This window comes from Podarcis erhardii, assembly GCF_964252035.2.
Source record: "Podarcis erhardii genome assembly, chromosome: 2".
NCBI classification, from domain to species: Eukaryota; Metazoa; Chordata; class Lepidosauria; order Squamata; family Lacertidae; genus Podarcis; species Podarcis erhardii.
Genome location: NC_138498.1, coordinates 112095705 through 112117394, shown reverse-complemented (window position 1 = coordinate 112117394; position 21690 = coordinate 112095705). Strand labels below are relative to the sequence as shown.

At 47.4% G+C, this 21690-nt stretch overlaps 1 protein-coding gene across 1 annotated transcript in view; it reads left to right on the top strand.

Annotated features, from left to right (window-relative positions):
• The first annotated feature begins 11678 nt into the window (after window positions 1-11678).
• Window positions 11679-21690, top strand: part of DDR1 (discoidin domain receptor tyrosine kinase 1) — a 98216-nt gene continuing 88204 nt past the window's right edge. Inside the window, exon 1 of the mRNA XM_081852475.1 lies at window positions 11679-11942. The gene's annotated coding sequence lies outside the window, so the exon portion shown is untranslated. The remainder of the gene's footprint in view (window positions 11943-21690) is intronic.

Sequence of the window (21690 nt, the reverse complement as noted above, 5' to 3'; positions counted from 1 at the left end):
ACTGATGGGGGTTGTAGTTCAAGACACCTGCAGGTCATAACGTTAGCCAGCACTGCTCAAGATGGTTTTAGTCCCTGAATAATGAGTTGTTATTGTTATTATTATAACACCCAGAACCTCTCTGTCCTACTAGTCCCCAGGATGAACCGGGAAGGCCGGATTAGCCTGCAGTTGCAGCCTTACTGAAACCAATTCTGATTTCACTCCCCAGCTGATGCCACAAGCTCATTGGCAAAGTATCTGTTCATGGCTGACCCGGTCAAGTCAATCCTGACGCCAAGAGCGCATTGTCCCAGCCAGGATGGTTCTTTGGTCATGGGGCCTGGACTGGTGGGAACTGGCAGAATGGGAAAAGAGTGGGAGGCATTCTCTGCAGTGCTGTGGAACAGGTGGGCACCCTCAGTGCACGCTCTCAAGGCCGTCCGCTAAGCCCCCATTTCCTCTTCTCGGAGAAAGGGGATGTTTGTGCAACAGCCCCTCCTGTCTTATTCTGTTAGCATTTTTGGACTTGAACTAATTGACTTGTTTTGGTCGAAATGGGCTTAGCACCACTAGTGCAATGCCCGCATGTTTATAGAATTATGGATAGTGAGGGAAGAAGGCAATGTTTCTCCCTCTTTTAAAAAAATAATAATAATGAAAGAATTATGGGAGCTATACAGTGGTACCTCTGGTTGCGAACGGAATCCGTTCCGGAGGCCTGTTCGCAACATGAGCAAAACGCAACCCATGTCAGCGCGTGCAAGGGTCGTGATTCGCTGCTTCTGCGCATGCGCGTGACGTCATTTTGCCCGTCTGCATATGCACGAGCTGCGAAACCCAGAAGTAACCCTTTCCGGTACTTCCGGGTCGCCGCGGGATGCAATTTGAAAATGTGCCACCTGAAGCAAACGTAACATGAGGTATGTCTGTAGTTTTTATGGGTGCTGAGAGTTGTTAGGAGACGCCTAACTGAGCTACAAAATTCCCAGAGCGCCCGGCAAAAAATGGTGGGTTGTTAAATCACCTCAGGAATTGTAGTCGGCGCGGCAAATTGCGAGGTCTCCAAATTCCTCTCAGCACCCTTGACACTACAGTTCCCAGAATTCTTTGAGTTCTGCCATGACTGTTTAAAGTGTTACCATAGTGCTCTAAATGTCTTGGAGAGTCTGAGGTGGGCTGCGATCCGATGCAGGGAGGCTGACTGGAGCAGAACCCTCGCAGCCGAGAGCATGCTGTCACATGTTTTCGAGCGAAAAGTTCAGCTGTGGTTTCTGGCTTCCCGAAAGAAAGGATTCGCTCTGCCAGGGCTCCCTGGTATATAATATCTTTCCTTTTAACAACCTGTCCCGAACATGTTTATGTTTCTCCATGGTAAGTCTGTGGGGCGGAGGGGGGGAAACACGCGGTTACAGCAAAATTTTCCTAGCTCCTTATCCACCAGAGATGGGTTGCATCGTTCAGGCTCGCCTTCCTCGCCTGGCTGAGTCGAGAACAAAGCCAAAGATGGATGAGCCTAACCTGCATCAGGCGGCAGGAGAAGGAGAGAGGGCCCCTCCATCTGCTCTGCTGTAAAACTTGCTCCTACCTCCCCTCTTAGGAGTAGCCCTGGCATCCAGCTATAGGAGAGGGAGGGGGAAGCATAGTGTGGGGGCCTGCTGAAAGAACAGCAACTTTGGGGGCTCCTCTCCTGGACATTTTTCAATTCCAACAGGTTGCTGCAAGAATATTGTACAGTGGACGCTTGGGTTGCGAACGTGATCCGTGCGGGAAGCACGTTCGCAACCCGCAGCATTCGCAATCCACAGTGCCGCGTCTGCGTGTGCACAGGTCGCAATTTGGCGCTTCTGCGCATGTGCAAAGCGCGATTAGTGCTTCTGTGCATGCGCAAGTGCCGAAACCCAGAAGTAACCTGTTCCGGTACTTCCGGGTTCAGCGCGGTGCATCTGTAACCCGAGGTATGACTGTACTGAAAACAACAACAGTGCCCAGCTTTATTTTTTCCACTTGTCCTCTCTCCAAACCCTTTCCTTTTTTTGTTGTGCCCTTTAGGTTTTAAGCCTGGGAGCAGCAACTGTCTCATCAACGACATTTGTAAGTGGCTCTGGGAGCTGCTGCTGCTGCTGCTGCTTTTTTTTTTAATACCCGAAGCATGGACTACAAATGCTTTAAATAATTATAGATAGCATAAATGTGAATGCTTATGTTAAGTCACGATCTAGCAAAAGGGAAAGGCATACAAATTAGCTAGTCAAGGTTTGGGAGCCTTGTTCTCTTTTCATAGAAACACTGATGTTTTATCGTGTTTTTAATATTCTGTTGGGAGCCACCCAGAGTGACTGGGGAAACCCGGCCAGATGGGTGGGGTATAAATAAATTATTATTATTATTATTATTATTATTAGAGTTGGAAGGGACCCCCAAGGGCCATCTAGTCCATGGGTAGGCAAACTAAGGCCCAGGGGCCGGATCCGGCCCAATCGCCTTCTAAATCCGGCCCCTGGATGGTCCAGGAATCTGTGCTTTTACATGAATGTGTCCTTTTATTAAAAATGCATCTCTTGGGTTTTTTTTTTTGTTTGTTTGTTTGGCTGCCTTGTGTTTTTACATGAGTAGAATGTTCCCTTTTATTGAAAATGCATCTCTGGGTTATTTGTGGGTCATAGGAATTTGTTCATTTTTTTTTTTTCAAAGTATAGTCTGGCCCCTCCCACAAGGTCTGAGGGACAGTGGACCGGCCCCATGCTGATAATGTTTGCTGACCCCTGATCTGGTCTAACCCCTTGCAATGCAGTCGCCTGGTATCATCCTCATGTTCAGCAGCCTTTTAATCCGAAGTGCGCATGTTGGCAGGCATGGTCCCTCCTCCCTCCATTTAATCTTTGTGTCAGCTCTGTGATGAAGGTGAAATTTCGAGAGAGTTAACTACGCAAGGTCACCCAGCCAGCTTCACTGCTGAACTGTTCTTTTTTCAGTCTTGGCCCGACTCCAAACCCAGTATCATACCCGTTAACACCAGAGATGGGAAGCTTGTAGAGCCCTGTAGGTGGATGTTTTTAATGTTTAATCAATGTTTTATTATGTTTTTGTATATGCTGGAAGCTGTCTAGAGGGTCTGGGGTACTACTACTACTAATATTAATGACCCTCTATACACTGTTTAACCCCCATCAGTCCAACCAGAATAACCAGTCATAGGATCATAGGATTGTAGAACTGGAAGGGACCTCGAGGGTCATCTAGTCCAACCCCCTGCAATGCAGGAATCTCAATTAAAGCATCCATAACAGATGGCTGTCCAACCTCTGCTTGAAAACCTCCAGTGCTTAAAAACCTCAATTGAATGGTTAGGGAGTTGCCACAGGTTGCCCATCCCTGAACTACCTGAGAACTGGCAAGTACGAAAAAGCTTGTTCGCTTGCCTCTGCTTGACACAATCGCCACTTTTCACCAGCAATCTGATGTGTGCCAAAATGCAACGGGCAGGGGGCGTTGCACACTTGCAGAACCTATGCCTTATATGCAGAAGGCCCAAGGTGCCATCATGGCCATCACTAGAGTTGGGTGGGGTGGGGAACAGGTAGCCTCTGCCTAAGACCCTGCTGCCAATCAGAATACACAATACTGGCCTAGACTTACAGAAACTCCACCCCTTCAAAAATGAGGACTGAGCAGGGCACAGAATGCCCAATGAGGACTGAGCAGGGCACAGAATGTGGGGAGGGGAAAGTGGAAAAGGCAGGGGAGAGGAAAGGGAACATTAAATGGAGTATTCGGGGAAAGGGCACAGAAACTTGGATTCCACGTGGCAACATTTCCCCTGCAGCTCACACGCATGCATGACGATCCTTCCTTCTGTTGGGGTTGCCGCTTTAAAAGAAAAACAGACCTGGTTCTGCTCCATTGCCGTTTACACCAGCCTGCCGTGTGGATATGTGGCTGGTGAACCGTTTCTTAGCGTGACAGAGGCAGAAGAGCAGGAGCTGGCATTTTTTTTAAAAAAAATATTTTTAAAAATGGCAGCCTTATGGTCCCAGCCAGCATCCACCTGCCCCAATTTGCCCCGACATATCAGTTAACATTTTGCCTGATGGATTTAATCCAATAACGCCAACCAGCCTTGTACGAAATCTGTGATCCCAATGACCTCCAGACAGGCCTCCATAGCAACCGTCCATTCAGCAGCATATTTCCCCCCATCAAAGCTTGCGCCTTCGTTAAACTATTAACTTGTTCTCTCTCCTTGGATCCCTGCCATGGCTTTGGGCGCAGGGTGGTGGTGGTGCCGGCCGGGTTTCCCCCCTCCCACTTCTTCCTCCATCCCATGAGCGTATCTTTGGCCTCTCGGGGCCCTTTCTTAAGTCTTTTTACAGCTCCCTCCTTTGCCCAGACAGCAAATGCTAATTCATGCTTCTCAGGAATTTCTGTCCCATGACTTGACACCCGCCCCTTCTGACCTTCTGTGTTCTTGAAGCAGCAGCAGGGCTGGGATGACTTTTCTTGGGACGATGGCAAATGGGTCTGAGTGGATTAAAATTGGGAACCCAGGCAAAACTCAAAAATAATCTTAAAAGAGGCCCTCATGCCCCGTGCAGGGTAATGTTCTGTAAGGTAGACTTTGATGTGTACTTAAAACAGCTTTATTCATAATTGCAGGCTGCTTTGAGAGCATTTCTTTTTTTCTTTTTAAAATTAAGATCTATTAAAAGTTCTTAAAAGCTTTTTCATTTGATGCCAGTTAAGTTTACACAGCACTGGTTCATTCAGGAGCCTCTGAGTTCAGATTCTGGGATGGCACTTTGCCTTTTTAAGCACCTGGGGGGTTATCCACGCTGCTTCATTTCCAGTCATTGCTTATCCTGTAACTTCCTGCTGAAATCCCGAAACTTTCATAACCACTAATGTTCCAGAGGGTTCCCCCCCCCCTTCTGTGGCCTGCTTTGGTTGCTCTGTAGACCATCTGGACAGCGATAACGCGGTAGCATCAGGAAAGCATCGCAATAATAATAATAACAATAATTTATTATTTATACCCCGCCCATCTGGCTGGGTTTCCCCAGCCACTCTGGGTGGCTTCCAACTGAATATTAAAAACAATACAGCATCAGACATTAAAAACTTCCCTAAACAGGGCCGCCTTCAGCTGTCTTTTAAAAGTAAAATAGTTGCTTATTGCCTTGACATCTGCTGGGAGGGCGTTCCACAGGGCAGGTGCCACTACCGAGAAGGCCCTCTGCCTGGTTCCCTGTAACCTCACTTCTCACAGCGAGGGAACCACCAGAAGGCCCTCGGCACTGGACCTCAGTGTCCGGGCTGGACGATAGGGGTGGAGACGCTCCTTCCGGTATACTGGACCGAGGCCATTTAGGGCTTTAAAGGTCAGCACCAACACTTTGAATTGTGCTCGGAAACGTACTGGGAGCCAATGTAGGTCTTTCAAGACCGGTGTTATATGGTCTCGGCGGCCACCCCCAGTCACCAGTCTAGCTGCCGCATTCTGGATTAGTTGCAGTTTCCGAGTCACCTTCAAAGGTAGCCCCACGTACAGCGCATTGCAGTAGTCCAGGCAAAATGAATCATGTATAATAACACACCCTTATTGCATTATTAATGCCTGAGGAACATGTTTGCAGAAGACATCCACAAAAAGCCTATCCACCCTTGGCTTTTAGCCATCATCAAGCCTAGCCTGCTCATGAGGCAAACTGAGGCAGCTGCCTCAGTTGGCAAAGTCCAAGGGGGTGCGCTGCGAGTGCACCCATTGCCGGAAAAATGAGGAGCAGCGGCTGTGGCAGCTTCCGGGTTCTGGAGAGGAAGAGCGACTCTGACAGAGTTCAAGGATGCTTTGCAGCCAAGCAAATGCACTCAAGGAGGATGTGAAGCAAGGCCAGTGAGGGTGTAGCCTGGGGGGAGGGGGTGGCCTTCAAACAGTGCCAAGGGCCAGATAAAGAGGCCTGGGAGCCATGCTTGGACCCCCCAGAGCTGAGGTTGCACATCTCTGCATGATACCGACAGCATATTTTACTGCATATCTTGCTGCCCCCTCCAAAAACTGGACACTTGCTTCTTTTTCACTGGTTGCAGCCACATCAGTTTACAGTGATACCTCGGGTTACAAACGCTTCGGGTTACAAACTCCGCTAACCTGGAAGTAGTTGCTCCGGGTTGCGAACTTTGCCCCAGGATGAGAACAGAATTGAATTTTATTATTGTGGTCACAGACCAGTTCTGGCTCACTTACAATATCAGGAAAATCATAAAACACAACAGGAATACATTGAATCGCAATTGGGTATAACAGAGACAATTCAGATATAGCGGCAGTTAAAAATATATATTAAATCTTGATCACTAAAATATAACCTAAAATTGTCATTTAAAACCTTAAATCATTTTAGTAGTACAGCTTGTTCCCTAAGTTTTACGGCAGTCGCACAGAATTTGGCCACCCTTAGCGTGATCTCTAGATCCTTGTCCTCTACCAGGAGTTTTAGACATTGAAGTTCCGGACTCATTTGGAGATTTTTGTATAGCAGGAGTGATAAATACCGAGTGTATATCCCCGTAGAAACGGCAGCATAACAAAACATGAGAGACAGTTTCTACCTCCATCGAGCCGCAGGGGCAGACTCGTTCCACATATGGTTTACCCTCGAATCTGCCCTGCAATAAGACAGATGGCAGCACATTGAATCTAGCAAGGATAAATGACCAGAGAAGAGAAATCGTGACGTGGTGGCAGTGGGAGGCCCCATTAGCGAAAGCGCGCCTCAGTTTAAATACGGACCTCCGGAACTAATTAAGTTTGTAACCTGAGGTACCACTGTATTTCCCCCTTCTGCCTCCACCCGCCCACCCTTCCTTGCAAAACTGGTCTCCTTCGCCCCCACCCTGATGGCCATGAACGCATGACCTGCAGTCCTAGATGAGACCTTGATGTCCCATCAATCAGCATTTGTTGGTAGGGGTCAAGCCACACAGCAGGACAGCATGTGGCTCACAGCAGCTGAGATCTGGACGCTGCCCTCCACCTCATATTACCCTCCCGGAGAATACAAGGATAATGAATTGTAGATCTTCCTCCTGCTAATGACACTCCTGGCTCCCCTTCCAGGACACCAAGATGCCTGAGCGCTTGTCCTTATTGTGCATTCATGATGATTTGTGCTCAGGGCTGTCATACGCGATCAGTACTGTTCAATACTGTTTACACCTGCAATAGTTTCAAGGGCAGATGTCCTGCTTCATTTCCAGTCCCAATCCCAAAACTTCCTGCTGAAATCCTATAATTTTAATAACTCACATTTTCCAGTTTGGGGTTTTGTTTTGTTTTTGCCCTGTTTTAGTTGTGCTGTAGTACAAGAGCGCCCCTCCAAATACAGTGGTACCTCGGGTTACAGACGCTTCAGGTTACATACGCTTCAGGTTACAGACTCTGCTAACCCAGAAATATTACCTCAGGTTAAGAACTTTGCTTCAGGATGAGAACAGAAATCATGCTCTGGTGGTGCGGCGGCAGCAGGAGGCCCCATTAGCTAAAGTGGTGCTTCAGGTTAAGAACAGTTTAAGGTGAAGAACGGACCTCCGGAACGAATTAAGTACTTAACTTGAGGTACCACTGTAAATAATTTTTATTAATTTTCAGTTAAAAATATCCAAGTTGATAACAAATCCAATCACAATACAGACACAAGTTAATCTGCTTTCAAACCGTCTTGAGCCCTTTCTTTGATACTTTGGATGTAGTAAGAAAGAGCCACCCCTCGTGGTTATAAGGAAAGGCCATCTTTGACACGCTTCGCTAGTATGAAAACAATGTAAGCAAATGAACGAATTAAGTACTTAACCCGAGGTACCACAAAATAGAAAACATGCAGATATGCAGATATTCTTCATCTGGCTAATTTGATCCAGCTTTTCTTCTTCACACAGAATTTGAAACACAGTGGTACCTCGGGTTATAGACGCTTCAGGTTACAGACTCCATTAACCCAGAAATAGTATCTCGGGTTAAGAATTTTGCTTCAGGATGAGAACAGAAACCGCACGGCGGCAGTGGGAGGCCCCATTAGCTAAAGTGGTACCTCAGGTTAAGAACAGTTTCAGGTTAAGAACAGACCCGCGGAATGAATTAAGTTCATAACCCCGAGGTACCACTGTAGTAGTAATGTGATAAAAAATTGGGGAAGCATCACAGAACAAGGAATAAAGTGGAATGATATGTGGATGTCCCAGTATAAATCCACTACTAATGTGGTATTATTGTATCAGTGTCAGTTGTCTGGATAGCTAGGTTGACTAGAACGTGGTGGTGATAAAGCCAAGGTTTCAGGTTCAATCCCCGTATAGGACAGCTGCATATTCCTGCATTGCAGAGGGTTGGGCTAGAGGATTCTCAGAGTCCCTTCCAACTCTACAGTTCTTTGAATCTATTATTCTGTTTTTGCATGATACACACACACTCCAGGCAGGAGACTGATATGCACTGAAAAGTGGTTTTAAAAAGCTTTGCTTCCAATAGGGTACTCATACACATTGTTTCCCACCCCCCCCCCACACTTCTGTTCAAATGGGGTTCTACAGGTTTTTGGAACAACACAAAAACCTACAATGTCTGTCTTGAAACAGGTGAAAGTGAACAGATCCCTTTCAATTGTCTGGAAAACTGAGAACTTAAAATAGGAGGAAATGGTGCAGGTTTCGGAACAAGGGGGGCGGAGGCACAGGACTCCTGGGTTCGCTGACTACATCCACCTTACGAAAGATTCTAGCAAGCAGTTTTGAGCAGACCCAGAGACACGGGTGATGGATGGTACATTGTTAGATGCAGGACGAGCAGACATGGTGTTATCTGTCCCCTGGGAGCCTGGCGAATGCTGCTGCTGGTGTGACTTTTACATTCACCCGGCTGACCTTGCAAGCAAACGGCGTTGTTTAAGATCTCATTAACGTCAACGCGGAATCCACGGACGCCCGACTGCCTCCCTCTTGGTCCCGGCTGGTTTGTGTGAATAAATCTGGGGGCACCCTCCTTGATGCTACATGGAAATGTGCGATTGCAGAATGTCTGGATGTTGCTTTAAAAATAGCAGCTGTTCCGTCAGGGCTGAAACCCTTCTCCCTTCCCCCTGTGCCATTTCCCCAACAAAAATACTGTTGTCCAATGCTGCTTAGGAGCATAGGGGGGGGGAAACATAGGTTCATCTAGCTCAGTACTGTGGTACCTCAGGTTACATACGCTTCAGGTTACAGATGCTTCAGGTTACAGATTCCACTAACCCAGAAATAATACCTTGGGTTAAGACCTTTGCTTCAGGATGAGAACAGAAATCGCGCAGTGGCGGTGTGGCAGCAGTGGGAGGCCCCATTAGTACCTCAGGTTAAGAACAGTTTCAGGTTAAGAACGGACCTCCGGAACGAATTAAGTACTTAACCTGAGGTACCACTGTATTGTCAACACTGACCAACAGCAGCTCTGCAGGAAGCATTTCTCAATCCTTTCTGTTTCCATCCTGCCCCATAACTCACCTTCTTTCTCAGTCCTCAGGTGCCAGCTGTCCGCCTGTTCCCATTTCCTCCCTGCTAAGATCTTCTTCTCCTTTCTCTTTACCTTTTCACACATTTCTATCCTTTCTTTCTCTCCCCTCCTTCTGCTTTCTTCCACCTGCTGCTGCTGCCTATCCTACTGTTTAGGACAAAGAAAACAGCTCAATGTGCAAACATCTTCTGCTACAGCAACCTGGCCACCCGCAGCCCAGTACAACGTCCTTCCTTTGCAGATCACCAGACCACCATCAAAAAGCAAAGGGGGAATGGCTGAGTACACTTTGTGAGTACCTGGAGATAGCAAAACTGACGGATTTAATAAGGCATAAATCAAAAATTTCAATTCAGAAACAATGGGAATGCTTAAACAAATATTTATACAAGCAGGGCTCAAATACGAAAGTTTGGTTGTGCCTAGACTAACCTTGTGAAGAATATAGAGAACATAAAGATTTGACTGATTATGAAAGAATCTAAGGAAGGGAACTGATTGAAGAACAGATGTAAAGGCGAGCAAGATAACTAAGAGATGTGCGATGAATGCGGTGGAAGTCTTTTATAATATTTTAAGTAAGATTTATATATTGTAATGTTTGAAGCATGAATTTGGTAATATTATTGGTTATGAAAAGTATTGTCCTTTTTAGTTTGCATTTAGGAAAACATGTATATAAATGTATTTACAGTGTTATGTATTGTTTTTTCTTTTTTTGTAAAATTCAATAAATAAATATTTATTTTTTAAAAAGCAAAGTGCTGCCCTACGGCTGGCTGAAGGGGGGAGGGCAAGCTGCCTGGGCAGATGTTCTGAAACGGGAAGAAGGAGCTTGTGGAGAAGAGAGGAGAGAAATGGAAGCAAGGCCACTTGAGGCATTATCAACTTGGCAGCTGTACAGAGAGAGCCATAAATGGATTCCCCCTCTTTGCCCAGCGAGGAACTCCCCTACCGCTGCAACCCAACCCTATTTCAGGCCGTAGGGAGTGCCATGAGGATGTTGTGGCATCCCTGCTCCTCTTAACTCTCACCACCTGCAGTCAGACATCTGTTGTCGTTTCCTGGGCCACCAGGTTGCTGCTATGCTGGGCAACTGAGCTACTCACAGCAGTAGACACTTCTGTGTTCTAGTCTCCTTCCTGCTTCCTATTCTGGGAGAAGTCTGGAAACCCATAGAAATGGACTAGAACGTGAATGGAGCATTCCTGCTCCACAAACTCTCCAAGTGTCCCTGTTTTCCAGGAACAGTCCTAGATTCACAGAAGCTGTCCCTGTTTCTGATTTGATCCCGGATTGTCTCACTTTCCCCTAGGGTTTAGTAGCGGGGTTCTCTCCCTCCAAACAAACTATAACAATTGGTTTAGGGTGGGATTGCTAAGGTCAAATGTACTGCTACTCCCGCTCCAAAAAGGCTCTCATGCCGATTGTGCAAACAGTTTTGCCCCTGAGCCATGTAGTATGAAATGGTGGCCTTGTTGTTGTTTAGTCGTTTAGTCGTGGCCGACTCCTCATGACCCCATGGACCAGAGCACACCAGGCACTCCTATCTTCCACGGCCTCCTGCAGTTTGGTCAAACTCATGCTGGTAGCTTCGAGAACACTATCCAACCATCTTGTCCTCCATCTTTCCCAACATCAGGTTCTTTTCCAGGGAGTCTTCTCTTCTCATGAGGTGGCCAAAGTATTGGAGCCTCAGCTTCAGGATCTGTCCTTCCAGTGAGCACTCAGGGCTGATTTCCTTCAGAATGGAGAGGTTTGATCTTCTTGCAGTCTATGGGACTCTCACGAAGTGTAAATCAGAAGCGACAGCGAACTACCGTGGGGCATGAAAGGGGACTCGCTAACAGAAAAGGGACAGAGGGAAAAGGAATTCTAGCACGAAAAGGTGGAAGTTTGGATTTTCTGTGCAGGTCGGCTTGTGGAGGAGAGATTTGCCCTCTCTCCCCCTCTCCACAGTGTCCCCCACCTGTTTCCCCTTCGGCAGCAGTTGCCACACGCAGGCAAAGCCCACACCTCACAACTGTCCGGGACACACAGTTGTCTCTTTCTAGGAGCTGTGAAAACAGTTGTCACCCACAGTATCTGTGAATCAGGGCTCGCCGAGTCGAGGGAGCCTTTGCGGTAGGTCTGGATTAAAACTCCTCTTCGGTACATGCAGAAGGCGGGCGAGCGGCACCGGGAAATAATTTAAGAAATCGATTTCAACTGGGGAAAGGCATGAAAAGCACAAAAAATGGTACAAGAGCAGAAAAGCAGCTAGCAATCCCAGGAGCCTTTGCACCGACCTCTGAGGCCTGTGGAGAGTTGGGAGTTTGAGAAAAGAAGTTTGGTGGGAGCAATTGTGGTGGAGTTGGGCGGATTTTTGTGGATTTTTGGCAGAGGAAAACGGAGAGCCACCATTGCCATAGTTCATGCTGGTCTGGTAAGTGCTTTTGGTTCGTTTTTTTTTAAGGGTTTTTCTAGGGCTTCCAGAAGTTTAGAGAGTGTTTACAGGCTTTTGAGATGATATATGTGATTTCACGCTTACGGGAGACTCCTGTAAATATATTTGGGCTGCACTTTAATGTACAAGTCTGCCCCTTAAAAAAAAAAAAGGGCCTCTTATCCAAAGACGGAAACGGGGACCTCAGAAAAAGAAGAAAAGGAGGAGGCAACTACTGTAGTCAAGGGTAACTAGTAAAGAATAGGTAAAAGTGCCGCATTATTTGCTTACAGGCCTGGCAGCAGAGTTTTGCTGGGAAACAGGGATTTCTAAGAGCTAATGTGGAGCGGGGAGGGCAAACTACATCCTAGATTCACACAGCCCTTAACAGAAGCTCTCTGGGCATCTCCTGAACCAAGAAATAAAATAAGGCAGCATTAGGATAAAGAATAATGCAATAAGAAAATTAGAAGCAACTTAATTAAAAAATCTGAAACAAAACTGCAACTCCCAGCCCGTGAAACATAAGTTTTCTCTCAGCCTCCACCTGATGTTATGGCACCAAAATGTTCACTTGTATCCACCTCCCCCAATCAACACAAATTTACCCTTCCTGCAGAAAATCTGATCTTAGAATAAGCCTGTTTCTAGCAGTCACTTGCAATATTAAGTCCCTGCCTGGGAGCAACAAGGGTGTGTGTGTGTTCAACAGCCGCTGACATGTTGACTGACTGCAGAGTCTGGAATCTGGAACGGCTTTCAAAGGGCAACATTTTGTGTCAGGGCCCACTTGTAAGATTTCTGTCTGAGATAACTGCCTCCCCCTCTACTGTGTGTTGGTGCATGTTTTACATTTTTGGAGCCTTTTAGTCATTCTTCCGGAACAATGGAAACAAAACACTTGTCGTGAGATGCTTGTTGTGAGATGCACAAGGACAAGACCTTTCTCATATAGATCTTTGGCTGAAAGGCTGCTCCACGTTATCTCACAACTGGAGTGTCCTGAAAATGTTAAAGCACTTAAGATTTCTCCAGATGCTGATACCTGGGCAGCACAGTACACTTTTGAATTATATTGCATCACTTATTGTCTTGTGGCTATTTAAAGATCTGTAAACTACATCTCTGTGCTCTTAAATATGTGATTTGTACCTTAGGTTTTTTGTCTCGTTATATCCAGTAGTTTGTTTTGTCTGTTTCTTAGATAATTTGAGAGTCTCCCTCCGTTGTGTGCGCCAAGGTTTTCCCTTGGTCAGAGATTTCTGTTTCGTTTCAGTCCTTTACAGCACTTTTGTCTCTCCCTGTAATTTCCAGAAGTGGGATAAATCATGTTGTCTTTGCCTGCTGAATTTGCATAACATAAGCAAGCTGCAGAATTCAGCTTTGATCTTGCAGAATCAGTCTGATGTAGAGCTAACAGTTTTAACAAGAAGGGCAACACACAAAACACAGTTAAATTAGGCAGCGTACACACCGTGTATTTAAGGCACATGACCCCCCCCCAAAGAATCCTGGGAACTGTAGTTTGCTAAGAGCCCTGGGGATTATAGCTTTGCGAGAGGTAAAGTTCCCAGGATTCCTGGAGGAAAGTCTTGTTCTTTAAATGCATGGCATGTATGCAACCTTGGAGGTGGCGGTAATATATTTTGCACATATTCTGAAGTCCACCACTTCCTCTTGGAAGGCACTACAGCAGCTGGATTGTGAGCGTCCATCCATTTTTGGGACATTATCCATTGAGTGGCAGTCAGGAAACTTCGGACAGCAGAGACACCCCAGCTACAGACTTGGTTATCAGGGACTAGTAACAGGGTAGCTTGAGGTGTAGCGACATAAAAACCAATTGAAATATACTCAGAGTCGAGCGATCTGCATTAAAATGCCGGTGAATTTTCGTGAGGACCTAGAAACGGGAAGTTGCAAACTGATTTGGAAATGTGGCGATCTGAACACCAGTCTCTGCTGCTGAACAGGGAGTCTTCATTTAGCATTTGCCATTGGCCAAGGCGGCTTCTAGGGCTTTGTCCAACCCCCTTATAAAGCCTTTCTTTAAGGGACAGAGCCTCCAAAGCAGGCATAGGCAACCTTGGCCCTCCAGATGTTTTGGGACTACAACTCCCATCATCCCTGATCATTGGTTTTGTTAGCTAGGGCTGATGGGAGTTGTAGTCCCAAAAAACATTTGGAGGGCCGAGTTTGCCTATGCCTGCTCCAAAGGGACAGTCTCATTTGGGGGCAAACTTCGTCCCCAGCGCCTCTCTCTTGCTGCAAATTGTCCGCTGCTGCTCAGTGCGTTGGGATGGAGGAACATGGGCGACTCGCTTAGGACAGCAGCAGCCCGGTAACATTATCCCCGTCCTCGGCGCATTCTTGGCTGTGCACACTGGCTCCAGGCGGGTGTCACCCGAGCTCCTTGTTTCCCCAGCCAGGGCAGCGGACTGTTTACTCCAGGCAAGCCTAGCTGCGTATTATTAGCTCTCTCTGGTTTCTTGTTTGCATTTGAAGATGCGAAGGTCATGGCTGGAAAAGACACATTAGGTCATGTCTCAGCCATCTCTTTCTCCCCCGCAAATCCCCACAGTCCATTCCTGATAGGTGGCTGTGGAGACTTAGTAGTCAGGGCTGTTGGCTTCCTTAGGGAAGGGAGAGCGGTGCCTGGGTGGTTAGGCAGGGCCAGCCCACCCAGGAGGCAAGGTGAGGCGGCTGCCTCAGGCGACAGGATTCACAGGGGCGGCAGATCCAGTCTCCAAGGAATGCGTTGTCCACCAGTGCTGCTGCTGTAGCAATGACTGTGGTACGCTCCTTGGAGGCCAGATCTGCTGTCTCCATGCCTCATTTTGCTGAATGGGAGGCGCTGCTGGTCTCCTGCCACTCTTAGAGAGGAATTAGTGTGTCGGGCTGAGCTCTGGGGTCTCTTGGGGTCTGCACTCAGCATGATTCAGAGCAGGTCCCTTTCCCTCTTTGATTCCCACTTCAACATCTGGCAAGATTGATCCTGAAATATACTTGGAGTTGAGTGTGGATTTCATGCTTTTTATTCAGCTCATAGTAGCAATGAATGAAACTTTCCCCAAAACATAATAATAATAATAATAATAATAATAATAATAATAATAATAATTTTTATTTATACCCCGCCATCCCCAGCCAAGGCCGGGCTCAGGGCGGCTAACAAGCAATAATAAAAACAAATTGAATGAATACAACTTGAAAAAAAAGATTAAAATACAACATTAAAATATTGAAACATTAAAATATTAAAATGCAGCCTCATCACAGGAGGAGAAGGAAAAAGAAAGAGGGGGAGGGAATCAAATTGGCTCCAAGCCAAAGGCCAGGCGGAACAACTCTGTCTTACAGGCCCTGCGGAAAGAAATCAGACCCTGCAGGGCCCTGGTCTCATGAGGCAGAGCGTTCCACCAGGCCAGAGCCAGTGTTGAAAAGGCCCTGGCTCTGGTTGAGGCTAATCTAACTTCCTTGGGGCCCGGGACCACTAAGGTGTTGCTATTTATGGACCTTAAGGTCCTCTGTGGGGCATTATGGGAGAGGCGGTCCCATAAGTACGAGGGTCCTAGGCCGTGGAGGGCTTTAAAGGTCAAAACCAGCACCTTAAATCTGACCCTGTACTCCACCGGGAGCCAGTGCAGCTGGAAAAGCACTAGGTGAATATGCTCCCAAGGCAGAGACCCCGTGAGGAGCCTCGCTGCAGCATTCTGCACCCGCTGGAGTTTCTGGGACAGCTTCAAGGGCAGCCCCACGTAGAGCGAATTACAGTAGTCAAGCCTGGAGGTGACCGTCGCATGGATCACTGTGGCCAGGTCAGGGTGGGAAACTGCTCTGGGGACATCTAGCTATATATACATTATTTACACAATGGGCCCCGCATGATTGGCTAATTCCGGGCTGCTCTTGCAGGCCAATCAGGTCGCTGATTCACTTCCACCTGGAGCTGGATTGGGTGGCTCCTGTGGACCAATCAGACTGCTGCATTCTGGATCCTATAGTTCTAGGATTCAGCTCAGTACATAACACCTCCGATTCCTCCCTGTGTCCACTTCTGGGCACCACAATTTAAGATGTTTATTGACACGCTGGAATGTGTGCAGAGGAGGGTGACCAAGATGAACCAGGGTTTGCAAACCAAGCCTTATGAGGAACAGTCGAGGGAATTGGGTTTGTCTAGCCTGGGAAAGAGGAAGCTGAGAGGAGATACGATAGCCATCTTCAGATATCTAAAAGGCTGTCACATGGAGGGTAGGAGTTGAACCAATGGCTTCAAATGACAATAAAGGAGATTCTGATCAAACTTTGTGATACTAAGAGATGTTTCACAGTGGAAGGGACTCACTCCGGAGGTTGTGGCCTCTCCTTCCTTGGAGGTTTTTAAGCAGAGGTTGGATGGCTGTCATGGCTGCTTTAGTTGAGACTCCTGTATTGCAGGGGGTTGGACTAGATGACCCTTGGGGTCCCTTTGAACTCTACAATGATTCTATGATTCTATTCCCAGTGTAACTTTTTACTGTCTCCTTGTTGCAAGTGTAGATCTCTCTCTCCCCCCCCTTGTTCCTGATGTAGATCTTCACTCGTTCCTTTTTTCTTATGGTCGGGGTATGTGTGACATTTTGTGGCTTGCTGCAGCTCCCAAAATGTTAGGAGGAGAAGGGTTTGGGAAGTGCAGTCTTCTGAAAGAGGACCTGGGTTGTTGCTGGTGGGGGGGCAAGCGGAGGAAAAAGCTCCAGGGAATCAAGGTGAAATGTTCAGTAAACATGTCATCTGCAAGAGTGACCTCTCTCTCTCTCCCAGCAAGAGATAAGTCCCTGTAGCCTTGCATCGCAGAGGCAAGCTTCCTTTAATCTTTGTGTGCTTATCAGGCCAAAGGCAAATGGAGCGTGAACAGAAAATGTTGAGACTGTAGAAAATCCCATGGAAAGGAAGGGAGAAGGAAACCAAAGAAGAGAATGAGCAACGATCTGGACCGGCCATCGTATTTTCCACCCTTTTTCTCTCATGCATGGAGATGCAGTACAGTGGTACCTCGGGTTAAGAACTTAATTAGTTCCAGAGGTCCGTTCTTAACCTGAAACTGTTCTTAACCTGAGGTACCACTTTAGCTAATGGGGCCTCCCACTGCCACCGCACAATTTCTGTTCTCATCCTGAAGCAAAGTTCTTAACCCAAGGTACTATTTCTGGGTTAGCGGAGTCTGTAACCTGAAGCGTCTGTAACCTGAAGCATCTGTAACCCGAGGTACCACTGTATTCGTTATTTCACTTCCATGTTCCCATGTTAGTAACATATGTTGCAATAAGGACATCTTGCAGTAAAGAACCTTAAGGCACATTAAATTAATAATAATAATAATAATAATAATAATAATAATAATAATAATACATTTATTATTTATACCCCACCCATCTGGCTGGGTTAGCCCAGCCACACTGGGCGGCTCCCAACAGAATATTAAAAGCACGATAAAACATCAAACATTAAAAACCTCCCTAAAGAGGGCTGCCTTCAGATGTCTTCTAAAAGTCAGATAGTTGTTTATTTCCTTGACATCTGATGGAGGGGCATTCCACAGGGCGGGCGCCACCACTGAGAAGGCCCTCTGCCTGGTTCCCTGTAATCTCTCTTCTCATAGTGAGGGAACCACCAGATGGCCCTCAGTGCTGGACCTCAGTTTCTGGGCTGAGTGATGGGGGTGAAAATGCTCCTTCAGGTACAGTGGTGCCTCGCAAGACGAAATTAATTCGTTCCGCAAGTCTCTTCGTCTTGCGAGTTTTTCGTCTTGCGATGCACGGTTTTCCATAGGAATGCATTGAAAATCAATTAATGCGTTCCTATGGAAACCGCCTTCCCCCGACCTCTTCTGGCGGGCGGCATTTTAAAATCGCCCGGGACAGCGGAGGACTTCTCTGCTGTCCGGGCGATTTAAAAGCCCCTGGGAAGGCAAGCAGGGGGGACAAAGACTTTTCCCCCCGCCTGCCTTCAGAAGAGGTCCAGGACAGGCTTCGCGGACCTCTCCGCAAGCAGCGGGAGCGCTCCTTGCGGAGAGTTGCCAGCGCGCCCAGGCTTCGCGGCCCCGCCGCCCGGCTTCGGGACATCGTTCCGATGCCAGGCGGCGGGGGGAGGCTTTCTCGCCCCGCCGCCCGGCATCGGGACGATGCCCCGAAGCCGGGCGGCGGGGGGAGGCGTTCCCGCCCCGCCGCTCGGCTTCGGGACATCGTTCCGATACCGGGCGGCGGGGGGAGACTTTCCCGCCCCGCCGCCCGGCATCGGGGCATCGTTCCGATGCCGGGCGGCGGGGGGAGACTTTCCCGCCCCGCCGCTCGGCTTCGGGACATCGTTCCGATGCCGGGCGGCGGGGGGAGACTTTCCTGCCCCGCCGCTTGGCTTCGGGACATCGTTCCGATGCCGGGCGGCAGGGGGAGGCGTTCCCGCCTCGCCGCCCGGCATCGGGGCATCCTTCCGAAGCCCGGCGGCGGGAGGAGGTGTCCCCGCCCCGCCGCCAGGCTTCGGAGGAGGTCCGAGGACAGCGGGGAAGACGAGCTGCGCTTCCCCACTGTCCCGGAGATTTCCCTATGGGCTGTCGTCTTGCGAAGCAAGCCCATAGGGAAATTCGTCTTGCGAAGCGCCTCCAAAACGGAAAACCCTTTCGTCTAGCGGGTTTTCCGTCTTGCGAGGCGTTCGTCTTGCGGGGCACCACTGTATATTATGGCATAAACTTTTGTGGACTAGGGTTCACTTGATCTGTGTGTGATGAAAAACTGAATAATTTGTTAGTTTTTTAAGTTGTTCTCTGTGCCAGTTTGATTCATTTGTTATCTGCTTTCCCCGAATCAATGTTAAAGGACTGTGACATATGCAGAGGGCAAAATGCTCCTCTTGGAGGAAGCCGTTTGAATCTAAACTGCTTCCTCCAGATGGACTTCAAAGAGGCTCCCTTTAACCGCCAATCAGCTGATTGACAGTTACAGTGACCTCCTTTAGATATCAGCAGATGGGAATGACCAAACATCATTATAATTCCAGTTACAGATAGGTAGCCGTGTTGGTCTGCCATGGTCAAAACAAAATAAAAAAATTCCTTCCAGTAGCACCTTAAAGACCAACTGAGTTAGTTCTAGGTATGAGCTTTCGTGTGCATGCACACTTCTTCTGAAGAAGTGTGCATGCACACGAAAGCTCATACCTAGAACTAACTCAGTTGGTCTTTAAGGTGCTACTGGAAGGAATTTTTTTATTTTCATCATTATAATGTAAGGTTATTGACAGGTGAGTGGTCCCACTCACCTGTCACAGTTGGTCTGTGGGGAAATTAGGGATATCACAGACCAAGAATATTGACAAAGAAGTGCCTCAGATTCACCACCCAACCCTTCCTTGTTGAGTACAGTGGTACCTCGGGTTAAATACTTAATTTGTTCTGGAGGTCCGTTCTTAACCTGAAACTGTTCTTAACCTGAAGCACCACTTTAGCTAATGGGGCCTCCTGCTGCCACTGCGCCCCCACTGCACAATTTCTGTTCTCATCCTGAAGCAAAGTTCTTAACCTGAGGTACTATTTCTGGGTTAGCGGAGTCTGTAACCTGAAGCGTATGTAACCTGAAGCGTATGTAACCCGAGGTACCACTGTACTGTCAACTAATTTAAGATGTACTGAAACTTGCCATTCTGAGAGGTGGTTTCGGTCCTCCTTCCAGCAGATGCTGAGGTGAGATTCTGATGTGGAGGTAACAGCACCAAGAAACTATTGCTAGCTTAACTGTCATGGCTTCTCCTAAAGAATTCTGGGAAATCTAGTCTGGCGAGGCTGCTGATAACCCATGACAGGGCTGCAGGTTCTTCAGAGACAGGGAATGGTTTGTTGACTGCTTCCAGTCTGTAGTTTACAGATGATCAGTGCTTTTTCCCTGAGGGGATGTAGGGGTACACATACCCCTAAACAATTTGTGAATATGATACGATACAATAATCTTTATTGTCATTGTCCCATACAGAACAACGAAATTGAAAAAATCTACACCAGACATTCAGAAACCAACAAGCCTGCTATCCCAGCTATCCCAGCCTGGTTAACCCCCTAGAAACTCTGATACCCCATAATTATATACAATATACTCCCATAGAGACTACCTTACACTGTGTTTAAAACCAAAATCACATTTGGATAGAAACTGTTTCTTAGGTGGCTAGTCCTAGTCTTTATAACCCTGTACCTTCTTCCAGAAGGCAGAAATTGAAAGAGACCATTTCCGGGGTGCGCACTATACTGCTCTATCTCTGCAGCTTTCTTGTGACTCCTGGAAGCATAGATTTGAGCTTTTGTCCATTTACTGTATTCATTGTCCACGATTTTGAACTATAAAATGTTGATTTTCTTGAGTAAAAGGAGAGTACGCCTAAGCATTTTTTTTTTTAAAAAAAGAAAAATAGCACTGCATATGCCCTGGTTACCCCACCTGGTACAAAACATAGCCAGGAGATTTGCGAGGAAGGTTTCAGCTCTTTTTTAAAAAACAGATTAACCAAAGCTCGTAGCCCCAGCACCTTTTTATCAGCTGGGCACCACACTTCTTCCTGAGGGAGCGGAAAACAGTATCCCTTTGTGCCTGCCCATCACTACCCAGCATGCAAAGGGTTTCAGGTCAGGGTTTCTCCCATCACCTTCCTTAGTCCCTCATGGCCACAGGCCCATCCGTAAAACGGTGCGATTTGATTAGCGGCTACATGTTTTGGGCAAGAGAGAGATACTGCAACATTTCACACCTGGGGGTGAAATATTTCAGTCTCGTTCTTTGTACATACTCTCCCCAATCCCTCCTCCCAAGTTGCATGTCCGTTTTCATCCTGTTTCTGAGGGCCTTGCAGGGCACCAGGGCTCTCCAGGAGTTGAGAGCCATGGCTGATTAGGACCCACTTAACCGGCTCTAAGGAAGGTTGTTGTTTTCTAGTATCTACCCTTGAAAATCGCTGTCCCTACTGTTTCCTTTTGGAAAAGCGATGGGGGATAGCTTTGAACACTATTACTGTTTCATAATTGTGAAACTGCCCTGGAAAAAACAGGACAGCCTGTGTTGTTGTTTTTTGTTTGAGGCTGTGGAAGCCATTTTGGGTACCGTTCTCTTGCACTCTTTCGTGCTGTGCTGTTGTCCCCACAGAAGTGCTTTTTCTGGGGCCACGATCTCATGCATCACCCCCAAAGGTGTGTTTTGGGATGCCATGTGAGACAGCGCCTCAAAAAAAGCACGGTGGGGGGAGGGGAGGTTGAGAGCATGGCGTGGGTCACGTGATTCGCCTGGGAGCATGCCCCAGAAGGCCCGGTTTCCGATCAGAAAAAGTTGGACAGTATGCTGTTAGTTAGATTCTGTAGTCTTCACGGTGTCCAAGCTACTTACATTTAACAACCTAAATATATCATACCATTAAAATTCATATAAAACATTGAAGTTATCATACAGGAACCTATGATTCAAACATGCATACATACAGAGAGAAAAGCACGCACACACCATAATGGTCACAGGCAGCATGATTGCGCAGCACAAAACCAGCTATCAAAAAAGGTAATTCCGGTGCTGAAAAGATATCAGCAAAATTGCCAAGAAGGCTTCACCACAAACAGCCTTCCACAGATGGGGAGCCACTACTGAAAAGGCCCTCCAGCCCTTTCTATTGTACTTGTTCACCCTACTGCCCTTGTCTTCATATCTGGTCCCCGTCCCTCATGGTGAAACAGAGGGGGGTT